Source organism: Lepidochelys kempii, chromosome 23, assembly GCF_965140285.1.
Source record: "Lepidochelys kempii isolate rLepKem1 chromosome 23, rLepKem1.hap1, whole genome shotgun sequence".
NCBI classification, from domain to species: domain Eukaryota; kingdom Metazoa; phylum Chordata; order Testudines; family Cheloniidae; genus Lepidochelys; species Lepidochelys kempii.
The window spans coordinates 13,443,398-13,458,067 of record NC_136402.1 but is presented as its reverse complement, the minus strand read 5'-3'; the positions used below and the strand labels follow the sequence as shown (position 1 = coordinate 13,458,067).

Below are 14,670 nucleotides of genomic sequence, written 5' to 3'. Positions count from 1 at the left end.
CTGTCGTCCCTCCGCAGTTAGGGAAGCCCATTTGTGCAAAGACATCCACAATCTCACGCACGTTGCCCAGAGTCACGGTCTTTTGGAGCAGGATGCCATTAATGGCCCTGCACACTTCCATCAACAAAAATCCAGTGGTCGACTTTCCCACTCCAAACTGGTTAGCGACTGATCGGTAGCAGCCTGGAGTAGCCAGCTTCCACAGTGCAATCGCCACGTGTTTCTCCAATGGCAGGGCAGCTCTCATTTTCATGTCCTTGCACCGTGGGGCTGGTGAGAGCTCATCACACTGTCCCATGAATGTGGCATTCCTCTTGCAAAATTTCTGCAGCCACTGCTCATCATCCCAGATGTGCATCATGATGTGATCCTGCCACTCAGTGCTTGTTGCCTGAGCCCAAAAGCGGCGTTCCGCTGTGGTCTGCACCTCCGTGAATGCCACAAGCATTCTCATGTCATAGCTACTACGTGTGGTGAGATCAATGTCGCACTCTTCTTGCCTTGGTAGTTTAAGGAATAACTCCACTGCCATTCGTGACGTGTTGGCCAGTGCGAACAGCATTCTTGTCAACAGCTCGGGATCCATTCCTGCAGCCAGAAAGAGGCTTGCACAGTACACAAACCATTGAAAGATGGTGCCAAATGCGGACGGAAGGACAGGGATTTCTGGGATGTGAAGCAATGCATCACGGGGCAATTGGGACAGGATCTAGGATGCCCCGCGACCCCTTCCGCCTTCCCACAAGTCTTAGCGGCAAAAGAGAAAGAGATGCTGTGTGGGATTGCTGCCCAGAGTGCACCGCTCCGAATAGCGCCGCAAGTGTGAACGTGCTATTGCACAGGCAGCTGCCAGTGTGAACATGTGACGCAGCAGGGATGGGGGAGTGTTGACCTGGGAATGTGCCCTGGGGATGGGAGACCTGAGAGCCTGTCACTTGAGCCAGGAGGGGGAGGGTCAGGTAACACCTCTGCCCGGGGAATGTGGAGAGAGACTGCAGGAGAGAGCCTCTTGTGGAGATATTGAGTGGCGGGGTTTGATTTTCAGTTTGGTGCTGGGTGGTGGAATGCAGGGAACCCCAGGGCTCGGGTCTGAGCTCCCTGCTCCCGCAGAAGAACTTAACTGAGGGGGTCCTGGGTGTACCCACAAGCTGTGTTTTGGACTGTGTTCCTGTTGTCCAATAAACCTTCTGTTTTACTGGCTGGCTGAGAGTCAGAGTGAATCCCAGGAAGAGGGGTGCAGGGCCCGGACGTTCCCACACTCTGTGACAGAACACACAACAGCGGTTTTCCTTCGGCGCTATCTGAGAAGCGCTGTAACTGCCAGCTCTGTAACTTTGCCAGTGTAGACGTGCCCTTAGAATCAAACACATTGAGATACAAGTCACAGAGTCATAGAGTCATAGAATATCAGGGTTGGAAGGGACCTCAGGAGGTCATCTAGTCCAACCCCCTGCTCAAAGCAGGACCAATCCCCAAGTACATAGTCAGTATTCATAACTTCAAATACAAAAATGATACACACATACAGACAGCATAATCATAACCAGAAAATTGCAACCTTTTTGTAGACACCTTACTTGATCTCCTTTGTACAAGATTTTGGGCAACCATAGGATCTTGGTTGCAACACTGATCTATACGGTCACTGTTCATGTCAATAACATCACAGAGGGCCAATGGATCTGTAATACACAGTGACTCCCACCCCTGGGATTTTAGCAAATAATCTTGTGGAGAAGGAGAAGTGGTTGAACCAAACCCAACAGGGCCCTTTGCAGGGGGAGGGGGTGGGTTTGGCAGTGAGATTTGGCCAGGCATGGTGAGCAAGTTCCTGCATTTTAACACCCTACCAGGAAAAAAGCAAAACATCCTGGCTCAAATGCCAACAGTCCTGAGTCACGGAGCCACAGGTCCAGAGATCGGGGGGCCCCTTCTTCACTATGTCCCTAAGGGAAAGCGCATGGCTTCTCCACCTCCTTGGACCAAACCTCTGAGCCTCCAGCCCGCTGCCCTGTGCCCTGTCACCACCACCTACTACTGGCCCCCTTCCCTTGTCATACCCACCCCCTGCACTTCCCACAACATTCTGCTGTCACCGTCTGCCCCCAAGATCCAAGACCCAACCATACCTCACTCCCACAGGGAATGGGGCCTTCCCCAGCTCCAGCCTGGCCCTCCTGCCCCAAACCAGCCCCCCTGTGGGTCTGGGACATCCTGTTTCCCCCACCCTGGGTATATGGAACAGCACCTCCCCAGCTCTCCCAGACTGCAGCACACCAAGTGTTGGGGGAGGCTAGGGCTGCTTGCCCCATTGTGCAGGGAGGGAAACTGAGGCAGAAAAAGTGAAAGGGCCTGGCACAGCAGGGAATAGAACCCAGGAGTCCTGAGAATCAGGCTTTAGCCTCTAGGCCACACTGCCCCCTGGATGGCTGCTAAAGGTGGCTCAGAAAGGGGCAATCCCACTGCCCGCCTCTTGCCAGGGTGCTTGGTCCCTCTCATTTCTGCCCACATGAGGCACGCATTTTCTGCCCTCCACAGTACTAGAGGACCCTCCAGGGTCACCTGAACACCCAACATGGACCCAGCTGTGCTGCGTGCCCCTGGGCAGGGCCCCGATCCATGCCTCAGTTTCCCCATCTGTCAAATGGCCAGCCCAGCCTCCTTTGTGAAGAGCTGGGGAGAACCTTGGGATGAACAGCCAGGGCTCTAGCCACTGGGTGACACCACCCTGCATTGCAGGGGTTGAGGAGGGTGGTTGGGAGGAACAGAAATCAGAGTTTAAGGGCTGAAGTCAGGCTCCCCGCAGAGCCTGTAGTGGACTGGTGAGATCACAGGGCTGGAGCGGGGGAGAATGACTGGGGGATGGACTGGTTGGTGGATTGATCGATTGATTGGCAGCTCCTACAGCAGCCATAGATTACTGACCCAAGGGGGATATTGATGGGGGATTGATTGATTGTGTGGGCCCCTTACTGTGTGGAATGTGTGGGCCCCTTACTGAATGAGGGAGGCAACCTAGTGACAGAGGATGTGGAAAAAGCTAATGTACTCAATGCTTTTTTTGCCTCTGTTTTCACTAACAAGGTCAGCTCCCAGACTGCTGCGCTGGGCATCACAAAATGGGGAAGAGATGGCCAGCCCTCTGTGGAGATAGAGGTGGTTAGGGACTATTTAGAAAAGCTGGACATGCACAAGTCCATGGGGCTGGACGAGTTGCATCCGAGAGTGCTGAAGGAATTGGCGGCTGTGATTGCAGAGCCATTGGCCATCATCTTTGAAAACTCGTGACGAACCGGGGAAGTCCCGGATGACTGGAAAAAGGCTAATGTAGTGCCAATCTTTAAAAAAGGGAAGAAGGAGGATCCTGGGAACTACAGGCCAGTCAGCCTCACCTCAGTCCCTGGAAAAATCATGGAGCAGGTCCTCAAAGAATCAATCCTGAAGCACTTGCATGAGAGGAAAGTGATCAGGAACAGCCAGCATGGATTCACCAAGGGAAGGTCATGCCTGACTAATCTAATCGCCTTTTATGATGAGATTACTGGTTCTGTGGATGAAGGGAAAGCAGTGGATGTATTGTTTCTTGACTTTAGCAAAGCTTTTGACATGGTCTCCCACAGTATTCTTGTCAGCAAGTTAAGGAAGTATGGGCTGGATGAATGCACTATAAGGTGGGTAGAAAGCTGGCTAGATTGTCGGGCTCAACGGGTAGTGATCAATGGCTCCATATCTAGTTGGCAGCCGGTATCAAGTGCAGTACCCCAAGGGTCGGTCCTGGGGCCGGTTTTGTTCAATATCTTCATAAATGATCTGGAGGATGGTGTGGATTGCACTCTCAGCAAATTTGCGGATGATACTAAACTGGGAGGAGTGGTAGATACGCTGGAGGGGAGGGATAGGATACAGAAGGACCTAGAGAAATTGGAGGATTGGGCCAAAAGAAATCTGATGAGGTTCAATAAGGATAAGTGCAGGGTCCTGCACTTAGGACGGAAGAACCCAATGCACAGCTACAGACTAGGGACCGAATGGCTCGGCAGCAGTTCTGCGGAAAAGGACCTAGGGGTGACAGTGGACGAGAAGCTGGATATGAGTCAGCAGTGTGCCCTTGTTGCCAAGAAGGCCAATGGCATTTTGGGATGTATAAGTAGGGGCATAGCGAGCAGATCGAGGGACGTGATCGTTCCCCTCTATTCGACATTGGTGAGGCCTCATCTGGAGTACTGTGTCCAGTTTTGGGCCCCACACTTCAAGAAGGATGTGGATAAATTGGAGAGAGTCCAGCGAAGGGCAACAAAAATGATTAGGGGACTGGAACACATGAGTTATGAGGAGAGGCTGAGGGAGCTGGGATTGTTTAGCCTGCAGAAGAGAAGAATGAGGGGGGATTTGATAGCTGCTTTCAACTACCTGAAAGGGGGTTCCAAAGAGGATGGCTCTAGACTGTTCTCAATGGTAGCAGATGACAGAACGAGGAGTAATGGTCTCAAGTTGCAGTGGGGGAGGTTTAGATTGGATATTAGGAAAAACTTTTTCACTAAGAGGGTGGTGAAACACTGGAATGCGTTACCTAGGGAGGTGGTAGAATCTCCTTCCTTAGAGGTTTTTAAGGTCAGGCTTGACAAAGCCCTGGCTGGGATGATTTAACTGGGAATTGGTCGTGCTTTGAGCAGGGGGTTGGACTAGATGACCTTCTGGGGTCCCTTCCAACCCTGATATTCTATGATTCTATGATTCTATGTTAGCTCACATGGAAGCCATGGATTAAAGACCTGAGCTGGTTACTGCGTCAGGGATTGATTGATTGATTGATTGATTGATTGATTGGGTAGTGCACCCAGAACTCATAGATTACAGACCCAGGGCGGTTATTGATTTGGGAGATTGATTGATTGATTGATAGCTGATAAACAAACTATGGATTACAAAAGGGAGGAAGTTCTTCAGGCAGGGAGAAATTGATTGGTGGTGTTAGAGGGCTTTCCCTTCACCCTCTCTCCTGGTTTGTGTCACTCAGACAGAAAGCAGAAGACCAGGAGTGCAGGCAATGCAATGTTTTTTGGGGTTAGTTTCCAGCAAACAGGTGTCCCATAACTCCCACGCCACAGAGCCTTGTTTCCCAGTGTCCCACCCCCGCCACCTTAGCAGGCCTAATTGTACCTGAAATGCACCCTGTGACACTCTGTATCTCGGGGGAACACCAAGCACCCCATGTTCATCCACGTAAAATGATTGTGTGGTATCCAATGCAAAGTTTGTCATGTTGGGTGTCTTCGGAAGGCTCATGATGCACTGAGCATTGTTGTTATAGTGATGTTAATCATTGTTACAAGTAATGTTACCGACTGTAATTTCATGAATATAGTTATGAGGCTGAAAATGTATCTTCATGACCTAAAATAAGCCCAGGAAAAAACTCTCCAAGAACAGAGAGACAGTTCACCCCTCACCAGGACATAAATGGGACAAACCCAGCCCAGCCTCGCCTCACAGGAACACAGGGGGCTGGCCTAGGCAGCACAAAAGGATCTGTTGGACTCTCGAGTGAGTCACCCCCCTTCCTTTGGTCAGCTTGGGACTGCAATGAGGTAATGCTCACCTGATTCTGAAGGGCGGGGGTTGAAGCCAAGGGGGAAGAAAGAACATGATAAAAGGAGAGACGTTTTCCATGCTCTTCCTCTCTCTTCCACCTCCATCTACAGACACCACCACCAAGTGACAGATCAAAGGGGACAACAGGCTGAAGGACAACCAGCCAGCCTGTGGTGAGAAGCATCTAAGTTTGTGTGACAGGTTTCAGAATAGCAGCTGTGTTAGTCTGTATTCGCAAAAAGAAAAGGAGGACTTGTGACACCTTAGAGACTAACAAATGTATTTGAGCATAAGCTTTCTTGAGCTACAGCCCACTTCACTGGATGCATTCAGTGGAAAATACAGTGGGGAGATTTATATCCTTAGAGAACATGAAACAATGGGTGTTACCACACACACTGTAATGAGAGTGATCACTTAAGGTGAGCTATCACCAGCAGGAGAGTGGGTGGGGGGAGCTTTTTGTAGGGATAAACAAGGTGGGCCATTTCCAGTTGTTGAAGTATTGCCACTTTTAGGTCTGTAATCAAGTGACCAGAAAGACTGAAGTGTTCTCCGACTGGCTTTTGAATGTTATAATTCTTGACGTCTGATTTGTGTCCATTTATTCTTTTACGTAGAGACTGTCCAGTTTGACCAATGTACATGGCAGAGGGGCATTGCTGGCACATGATGGCGTATATCACATTGGTAGATGTGCAGGTGAACGAGCCTCTGATACTGTGGCTGATGTGATTAGGCCCTATGATGATGTCCCTTGATGTCCGCTTGCCTGCTGCGCATTCTCCTCCTCCTCTTCCTCATCCACAAAATCCTCCTCTGTGTTGCGTGAGACTCCCCCCCTTGCAGGTGTCCATGGACAGTGGTGGGGTACTGGTTGGGTCCCCCCCAGAATGGTATGCAGCTGATCATAGAAACGGCATGTCTGGGGCTCTGACCCGGAGCAACCATTTGCCTCCTTTGTCTTTTGGTAGGCTTGCCTGAGCTCCTTGACGTTCACACGGCACTCCTGTGTGTCCCTGGTGTAGCCTCTCTCCACCATGCCCTGTGTGATTTTGGCACATACATCAGCATTTCTTCTGCTGGATCAGAGTTCTGCCTGCACAGATTCTTCTCCCCATACAGCAATCAGATCCAGGGTCTCCTGTTCGCTCCATGCTGGAGCTCGTTTGCGATTCTGGGACTGCATGGTCACCTCTTCTGCTGAGCTCGCCATGCTGACCAAACAGGAAATGAAATTCAAAAGTTCCCGGGGCTTTTCCTTTGTACCTGGCTAGTGCATCGGAGTTGAAAGTGCTGTCCAGAGTGATCACACTGTAGCACTGTGGGATAGCTCCTGGAGGCCAATTCTGTTGAATTTCACAATGCTGCATCTGCACTACCCCAAATTCAACCCAGCCAGGTCGATTTTAGCGCTACTCCCCTGGTTGGGAGGAGTACAGCCGTCAATTTTAAGAGCGCTTTAGGTCGATGGAATGGGGTTGGTTGTGTAGCCGCATTGTTTATAAAATTAACCTAACGCGGCTAAATTTGACCTAACCTCGTAGTGTAGACCAGGGCTGAGACTGGAGATATTGGCTGGTGTCATTCGGTTGCACAATCCAAGCAGCTTACATGCCAGAGGCTGTGTGTGAACAGCCCGGGAGTGGGGGTTCTCACAGCAGAGCAGGGTACGGCTGGCTCCCAGAATCAAGGATTGGAGTGACCGAGCAGATCACCGATCCAGATAACACCAGAGGGGAACGTCACAGTGGTGCAGCGAGCGGGGTGTATGTGCAACTTGTTACTCCAACTGGAGTTCACACTTCAAGCACTGGATATTTGTGATTTTAAGTGAGTCTTAAGTGCAGTGCCTAGGAACAGCCAGGAAGAGGTCACAGTTTTGTTATTTCCTGTTTGCTTATTTAGGGAAAAGGGAAGTAAGAACAGTAAAGCAGGAAAATGAGGGAAAGCAGTGTAGCGATTGCAAAGTTGGAGCTTTTTGAGTGGCAGAAAAGGAGAGGGAGCACTAGAGAGCATTGCAACTGAAAGAACCTGAGCTAAAGGAAAAAGAGAGAGAGAAGAAAAAGAAAAAGAGGCAGCCAGAGAGGAGGCTGCACAGAGAAGGGCCAGGGAAGAAGAAAAGGGAATGAAAGAAGAAAGAGGAAGAGAGAGAAAACAGCAACTGGCCCTGCTAGACAAGCAGACCCAGAACCCCCCGACCCCAATCGCGCCCATCACTCCAAAAATCCGCAAATGGGAACACGTCTGTCCTGCATACAGTGAAGAGGATGATAGTGCTGAATATCTGACCACCTTCGACAGGCTGTTTGTAATATATGAAATCCCCGGTGACAAGAGAGTTCCTACCCTGATTGCGAAATTAACTGGTAAAGCTCGAAATGTATTCAATGGAATGCCTAGTGAAGATGCCTTAGACTATTGTAAGTTTAAAAAAGGAGGACTTGTGGCACCTTAGAAACTAACACATTTATTTCAGCTTTCGTGAGCTGCAGCTCACTTCATTGGCTGTAGCTCACGAAAGCTCATGCTCAAATAAATGTGTTAGTCTCTAAGGTGCCACAAGTCCTCCTGTTCTTTTTGTGAATACAGACTAACACCACTGCTACTCTGAAACCTGTAAATTTAAAGATACTGTTTTGCAAAGTTTTCAGATTACCCCTAAAACAGATAGAGTTAAATTTAGGAACCTTAAGAGGGATATTGGGATGAGTAATGGGGAATATGTGAACAAAATGAAAGATTTGTTGGAAAATGGGTGAGGGACAAAGAGGTGGCAAGTTTTGAGGGGATGTTGGATCTTGTTGCTCAAGAGCATTTCCTTAGCGTATGTTAGGCTGATGTGAAGCCGTGTCTATGGGACAAGGATGTAAAGTCTGTGGATGAGATGGCATCTCTTGCTGATGCCTTCGAAGAAACTCAGGCATCTATTGAGGGCAGGCCACAGAAAAGGGGGTTTAAAACTGGTGGGAAGGGAGGATCCCATTTTGCCCCTGGGAAGAGAGAAGGGGGTTGGGAGCCTAAACATTCCCTTACCCAAAAACATTCCTCTAACCCTCATCCCAAATCTCCTGTAAAAGCAGAAGAGCCCAAAAGGTGCGATCAGTGTAATTCCACTGACCACCTGAGGAATAAATGCCCTGTGCTAGGAGGAAGCAGGCAACCAATAGCTCATGTTAGTCCTGCTGTCCTCACCACAGAACCCCCCCAAGCAATTGAAACCTACCATATTGGTTCTCTGAGGGTAGCCTCTGCAGAACCAGATATGGAGCTTGTTAAGGCTGTCCAAATTAACAGCAGGGAGTACTTGGGGCAGAAGGATACAGGGGCCCAGAACTCTCTGGGTAGGCAGAGGGTGGTCCCAAAGGCCCATATGTTACCTGGCCAAATGGCAGAGATTGTGGGGGTGGGCGAAAGCAGATTCTTTGTATCACTAGCTAAAATCTATGTGGTGTGGGAAGGTTTGGAAAGTGTTTTGACTGTGGGGGTAATGGAACACCTCCTATTTGCCCTGCTCCTTGGTAATGATTTTTTCCATGGAGCTCAGGTTAAAGTATTTGCCTGCAGCAGGAGGGAGTTTTATGCTGGGACCCCTGAGAGAAAGGGTAAGGTCTCAGGAACTGCTGAGAGAATGAATCATAGAATATCAGGGTTGGAAGGGACCTCAGGAGGTCATCTAGTCCAACCCCCTGCTCAAAGCAGGATCAATCCCCCATTAAATCATCCCAGCCAGGGCTTTGTCAAGCCTGACCTTAAAAACTTCTAAGGAAGGAGATTCTACCACCTCCCTAGGTAACGCATTCCAGTGTTTCACCACCCTCCTAGTGAAAAAGTTTTTCCTAATATCCAACCTAAACCTCCCCCACTGCAACTTGAGACCATTACTCCTTGTTCTGTCATCAGCTACCACTGAGAACACTGGCTTTTCTTTCCCTCCAGTGTTCCCCTCTGTGTGAGCCCTCCAGTTGAGGCCTAATCAGTGCGGAGTAGAGCGGAAGAATTACTTCTCCTGTCTGGTTTACAACACTCCTGCTAATACAGCCCAGAATGACGTTTGCTTTTTTTGCAACAGTGTTACACTGTTGACTCATATTTAGCTTGTGATCCACTCTGACCCCCAGATCCCTTTCCGCAGTACTCCTTCCTAGGCCGTCATTTCCCATTTTGTATGTGTGCAACTGATTGTTCCTTCCTAAATGGAGTACTTTGCATTTGTCCTTACTGAATTTCATCCTATTTACTTCAGACCATTTCTCCAGTTTGTTCAGATCATTTTAAATTATAATCCTATCCTCCTTGCAACCCCTCCCAGCTTGGTATCATCCACAAACTTTATAAGTGTACTCTATGCCATTATCTAAATCATTGATGAAAATATTGAACAGAACTGGACTCAGAACCAATCCCTGTGGGACCCCACTCGTTATGTCCTTCCAGCACGACTGTGAACCATTGATAACTACTCTCTGGGAATGATTTTCCAACTAGTTATGCACCCACCCTATAGTAGCTCCATCTAGGTTGTATTTCCCTAGTTTGTTTATGAGATGGTCATGTGAGAGAATATCAAAAGCCCTACTAAAGTCAAGATATACCACATCTACTGCTTCCCCGCATCCACAAGGCTGGTTACCCTGTCAAAGAAAGCTATCAGGTTGGTCTGACATGATTTGTTCTTGACAAATCCAAGCTGACAGTTACTTATCACCTCATTATCTTCCAGGTGTTTGCAAATTGATTTCTTGATTATTTGCCCCATTATCTTTCCAGGTACAGAAGTTAAGCTGACTGGTCTGTAATTCCCCAGGTTGTCCTTATTTCCCTTGTTATAGATGGGCACTATATTTGCCCTTTCCCAGTCTTCTGGAATGTCTCCCATCTTCCATGACTTTTGAAAGATAATTGCTAATGGCTCAGATATCTCCTCAGTCAGCTCCTTGAGGATTCTAGGATGCATTTCATCAGACCCTGGTGATTTGAAGACATCTAACTTGGATAAGTAATTTTTGATTTGTTCTTTCCCTATTTTAGACTCTGATCCTACCTCATTTTCACTGGCATTCACTATGTTAGATGTCCAATCACCACCAACCTTCTTGGTGAAAACCAAAACAAAGAAGTCATTAATCACCTCTGCCATTTCCACATTTTCTGTTATTGTCTTTCTGCCCTCATTGAATAACTCTGTCCTTGGATTTCCTCTTGCTTCTAATGTATTTGTAGGCTGTTTTCTTGTTACCCTTTATGTCCCTAGATAGTTTAATCTCGTTTTGTGCCTTGGCCTTTCTAATCTTGCCTTGAGATAAGAGCTGAGGCAATCTGCAAGTGTGTACTCATATATTACACTCCCACCATGTCCAGTAACTCTTTAACTGCTCTTATCTGTAACAAACCCAGCTAGCCAGGCAGAAGCAACATACACAGTCTCTTTGTCCTTTGTTTGCATATATTAGTAAGCATGTGAAAAATCAAATAGGCAAGCGAACTCAAAGTTCAGGAAAGTTTCCATCTGCCAGCTGCCCCACATGTAACAGCCGCCACCTGATCCCTCCTCAGTCCTTTGGTCTTCCGGGGAAACCTGTCCAGCTTCCTGCAGCGGGATGGGCCATGGTCCTTAGTTGCTAGGTACCAAATGTCTGGACAATTGGCCTGACCATTGTCTTTGCTTACTCTCCATGACCCAGGGCCCAGGCCCTGGCCACCTGGGCGTCCAGCACACCTGGGTCTCTGCAGAGAGTAACCAACCTTTTCCCACCACCTAGATAATGCTGCATACAGGGGAAACTGAGGCAGATAGGCTATTCATACAAAATATTACAAGAAATCCCCACTTCATCACCCCCCATCCCTCCCGAATGGATCCGGCTGGGTTCTCTGTCAGGTTCTTCAGGTGGGGGCAGTATATATATATCCCATCAGCCTCTGCAGTGCTCCCCCATGTGGGTGGGCTTTAAGACAGCTGATTCTACTCTTCTAGCAAGTCACTGTCTGACCGTGAGCAGACTGTAGATCCCCAAAGGGAATTAGGCACCTGGATTGCATGGAAACCAATGGGATTTAGATTCCTAAGTGCCTTTGAGGTTTGAGGTTGCAGTGTGCCTCAGTTTTCCCCACAGGAAGAATTGGTTTCTTGGTTTGTGATGTAGAAGATCAGGGCTCAGCTCCCAGCACCACAAGACCTGAACAAGTCCCTCTGCGTCCCCATAGCCTCTGTTCTTCAACTGTAGTAGGGGGAGGAGAGTTTTCCTTTCATCCTATGTGCTGCCCATTAAAACTGTGAAATTCTGGGGTCAGGGACTGTCTCTTATTCTGTGTCTGTACAGCACTTAGTGTGATGAGGCCCCGATCTCGGTGACTCTGTGTCTGGGCAGCGCCCGGCACGACGGGGCCCCGATCTCAGTGACTGTGTCTGGGCCACACCCAGTGCGAGGGGGCCCCGATCTCGGTGACTCTGTGTCTGGGCAGCGCCCGGCACGACGGGGCCCCGATCTCAGTGACTCTTTGTCTGGGCAACACCCAGTGCGAGGGGGCCCTAATCTCAGTGACTCTGTGTCTGGGCAGCACCCAGTGTGAGGGGGCCCTGATCTCGGTGACTCTGTGTCTGGGCTGCTTCCTCCCTGCCATCTCTACAACCAGTGCCCTTCAATCCCAACCTACAGCCTCTGCTATCCTAGCCTTGCTCCCCACACCCCCAGCTGTTGCAATGTCTCTCCTTATATCTTGTAACCCCCCTGGTAACCTGGTCCTGGTCTCCTTCCTCTCCCCCGACTCCATCGGTGCTCCTCAATCCCGACCCACAGCCCCCTCGCACTGTTTTTCCCAGCCCTTGGTGGCAGGAACCATACACTGTGATGAATTCATTGTGACAGATGCTTTCCTCCTAAGGACCAGCTGCCAGACACCAGCTGCCAGGTTTGCTTGGTGGAAAGGAAATATACTCAGGAATTAGTGGGTGGGCATGTAAACAGACCTAGGTAATGCTCATGTTCCTCAGAATTGCCTGTTTGCCATGGAATGGTGCCAACTGCACCAAGGCCCCAAATTCTGGCAAGGAACTTGTGTAATGGGCGTGATCCAAGAAGGAGTGGCTCCTGGTGATAAACTGATTGTCAGAGATGCTGAGAGCAGCGTCAGTTGACTTTGACAAGCTGCTGCTTTCATGCAGGGGTATGGACAGCGGCTGGCATTCCTCCTTTAGGGCTGGAGAGAGGATAACAACCTACTACAGCAGAAAGCTAACCATGCTTGCTCCTGTAGTTTGCTGGGGAGGGGAACATGGCTCAGTGTAAAACTGCTGAGGAGCAGGGAGGGGCCGGGGAGCCATGGTTGCTATATAGATGTGGTGCAGGAGTAGAAGTGGGAAGGCAATGGATTTCCCCTGCTGTGAAAATTGTCGATATTTTGACAAAATTTCCCATCCTGAAAAGTCAAAATCTCCCAAATACCCCATCCTGCAAAGTCGCCATCTCAGAACAATTTCCATCCTAAAAAATTGAAATCTTGACAATTTCTTCTGTGCTGTTTCTCTTGCACAGGAGCTGTCTTTCCAGCTGGATATTTGTGGCAAAAATTCCCGGCTGCCGTATCCTGGAGGGATTGAATCTCTCCCTTCTGTGGATCCATGTGGGTATTTAAGCAACTAATTTCCACTGATTTTGAATCCCTTTGTGGATCTGGTCCCCTGGGCTTTGGGGGTGGCTTTGGGGAGGACAATGAGACAGCCTGGCTAAGGCAAGTGGGCAAGGGGGGCTCAGGTTTCAGGAAATAGAGGATTCATGATATGCCATGGGCATGGTAGTGTAGTGAGGTGGCAAACCATCTGGTGAACAGGGAATCCCCTGGGGAGCAGCCAAGGGGAAGAGCCCCCAAGGGAGGCCGTATATATGGGGCTGGGGCTCCAGGACCGGGACAGTGAGGACAGGACAATGGCTTCGCTCCCAGCCACATGCATCCTGGCCTGGGCCCTGGCACTGCTCGCAAAGGGACCCAGGGTAAGAGAGGCAGGGGCTGTCTCAGGTCGGTGTGTGTTGGTGTGTAGTGTGGTAGAGTGTGTGGCTGTGCAGCAGGGTGTTGGTGTGCAGCGGAGTGCATGTTCTGGAGCAGTGTGCTGTTGTGTTGTGGAGCAGTGTGCTGCTGTGTTGTGTTCTAAAGTATGAGTTGTGGAGCAGTGTGTTGCAGTGCAGTTGGGGAGTGGTGTGTTGTATAGTGGAGTGGAGTGCATGTTGTGGAGCAGTGTGTTGTGATGTGGAGCAGTGTGTTTTGTTGTGTAATAGAATGCATGTTGTGGAGAAGTGTGCTGTTGTGTTGTGGAGCTGACTGTTGTGTTGTGTAGTAGATTCTGTGATGTGGAGCAGTGTAGGAGAGTGTGAACTGAGGAGCAGTCTGTAGCTGTGTGGTGTGAAATGTAACAAACTGTGTTGTGGAGCAGCGCATTGTGCAGTGTGGTGTTCTTCAGGGTACTGTTGAGTTGCAGAGTGTAATACACTGTGGGTAGTGGAGCAGTGTGTTGCTGATTAGTGGCATGGCGTGGGGGCTGTGGTGTAGTGGATGCCGTGTGGCAGTGTGCTTGTGTAGTGCAGTGGGTCATGTTGTCGTTGTGTAGAGTAGCACAGTGTGTTTTCGCAAAAAGAAAAGGAGGACCTGTGGCACCTTAGAGACTAACCAATTTATTTGAGCATGAGCTTTCAATGAAGTTAGATGCATTGGTGGTATAGTGGTGAGCATAGCTGCCTTCCAAGCAGTTGACCCGCGTTCAATTCCCGGCCAATGCAGGGATGTGATGTTTTGGGGGAGGGATAGCTCAGTGGTTTGAGCATTGGCCTGTTAAACCCAGGGTTGTCAGTTCAATCCTTGAGGGGGCCATTTGGAGCAAAAATTGTGGTTGGTCCTGCTTCGAGCAGGGGGTTGGACTAGATGACCTCCTGAGGTCCCTTCCAACCCTGATATTCTATGATTCTAAGTGAGCTGTGCCACAAGTCCTCCTTTTCTTTTTGCAAATACAGACTAACACGGCTGCTACTCTGAAACAATGTGTTTTGTGAAGTAGTGCGTGACATACCAGGGGGTCAGAGAAGGACA

The 14,670-nt window shown here is 49.3% G+C and overlaps 1 non-coding gene across 1 annotated transcript; it reads left to right on the top strand.

The window, feature by feature from the left end:
* The first annotated feature begins 14,291 nt into the window (after positions 1-14,291).
* Positions 14,292-14,363, top strand: TRNAG-UCC (transfer RNA glycine (anticodon UCC)). The gene has a single exon. It is a non-coding gene; the product is annotated as a tRNA-Gly (tRNA).
* The last annotated feature ends 307 nt before the right edge of the window (positions 14,364-14,670 follow it).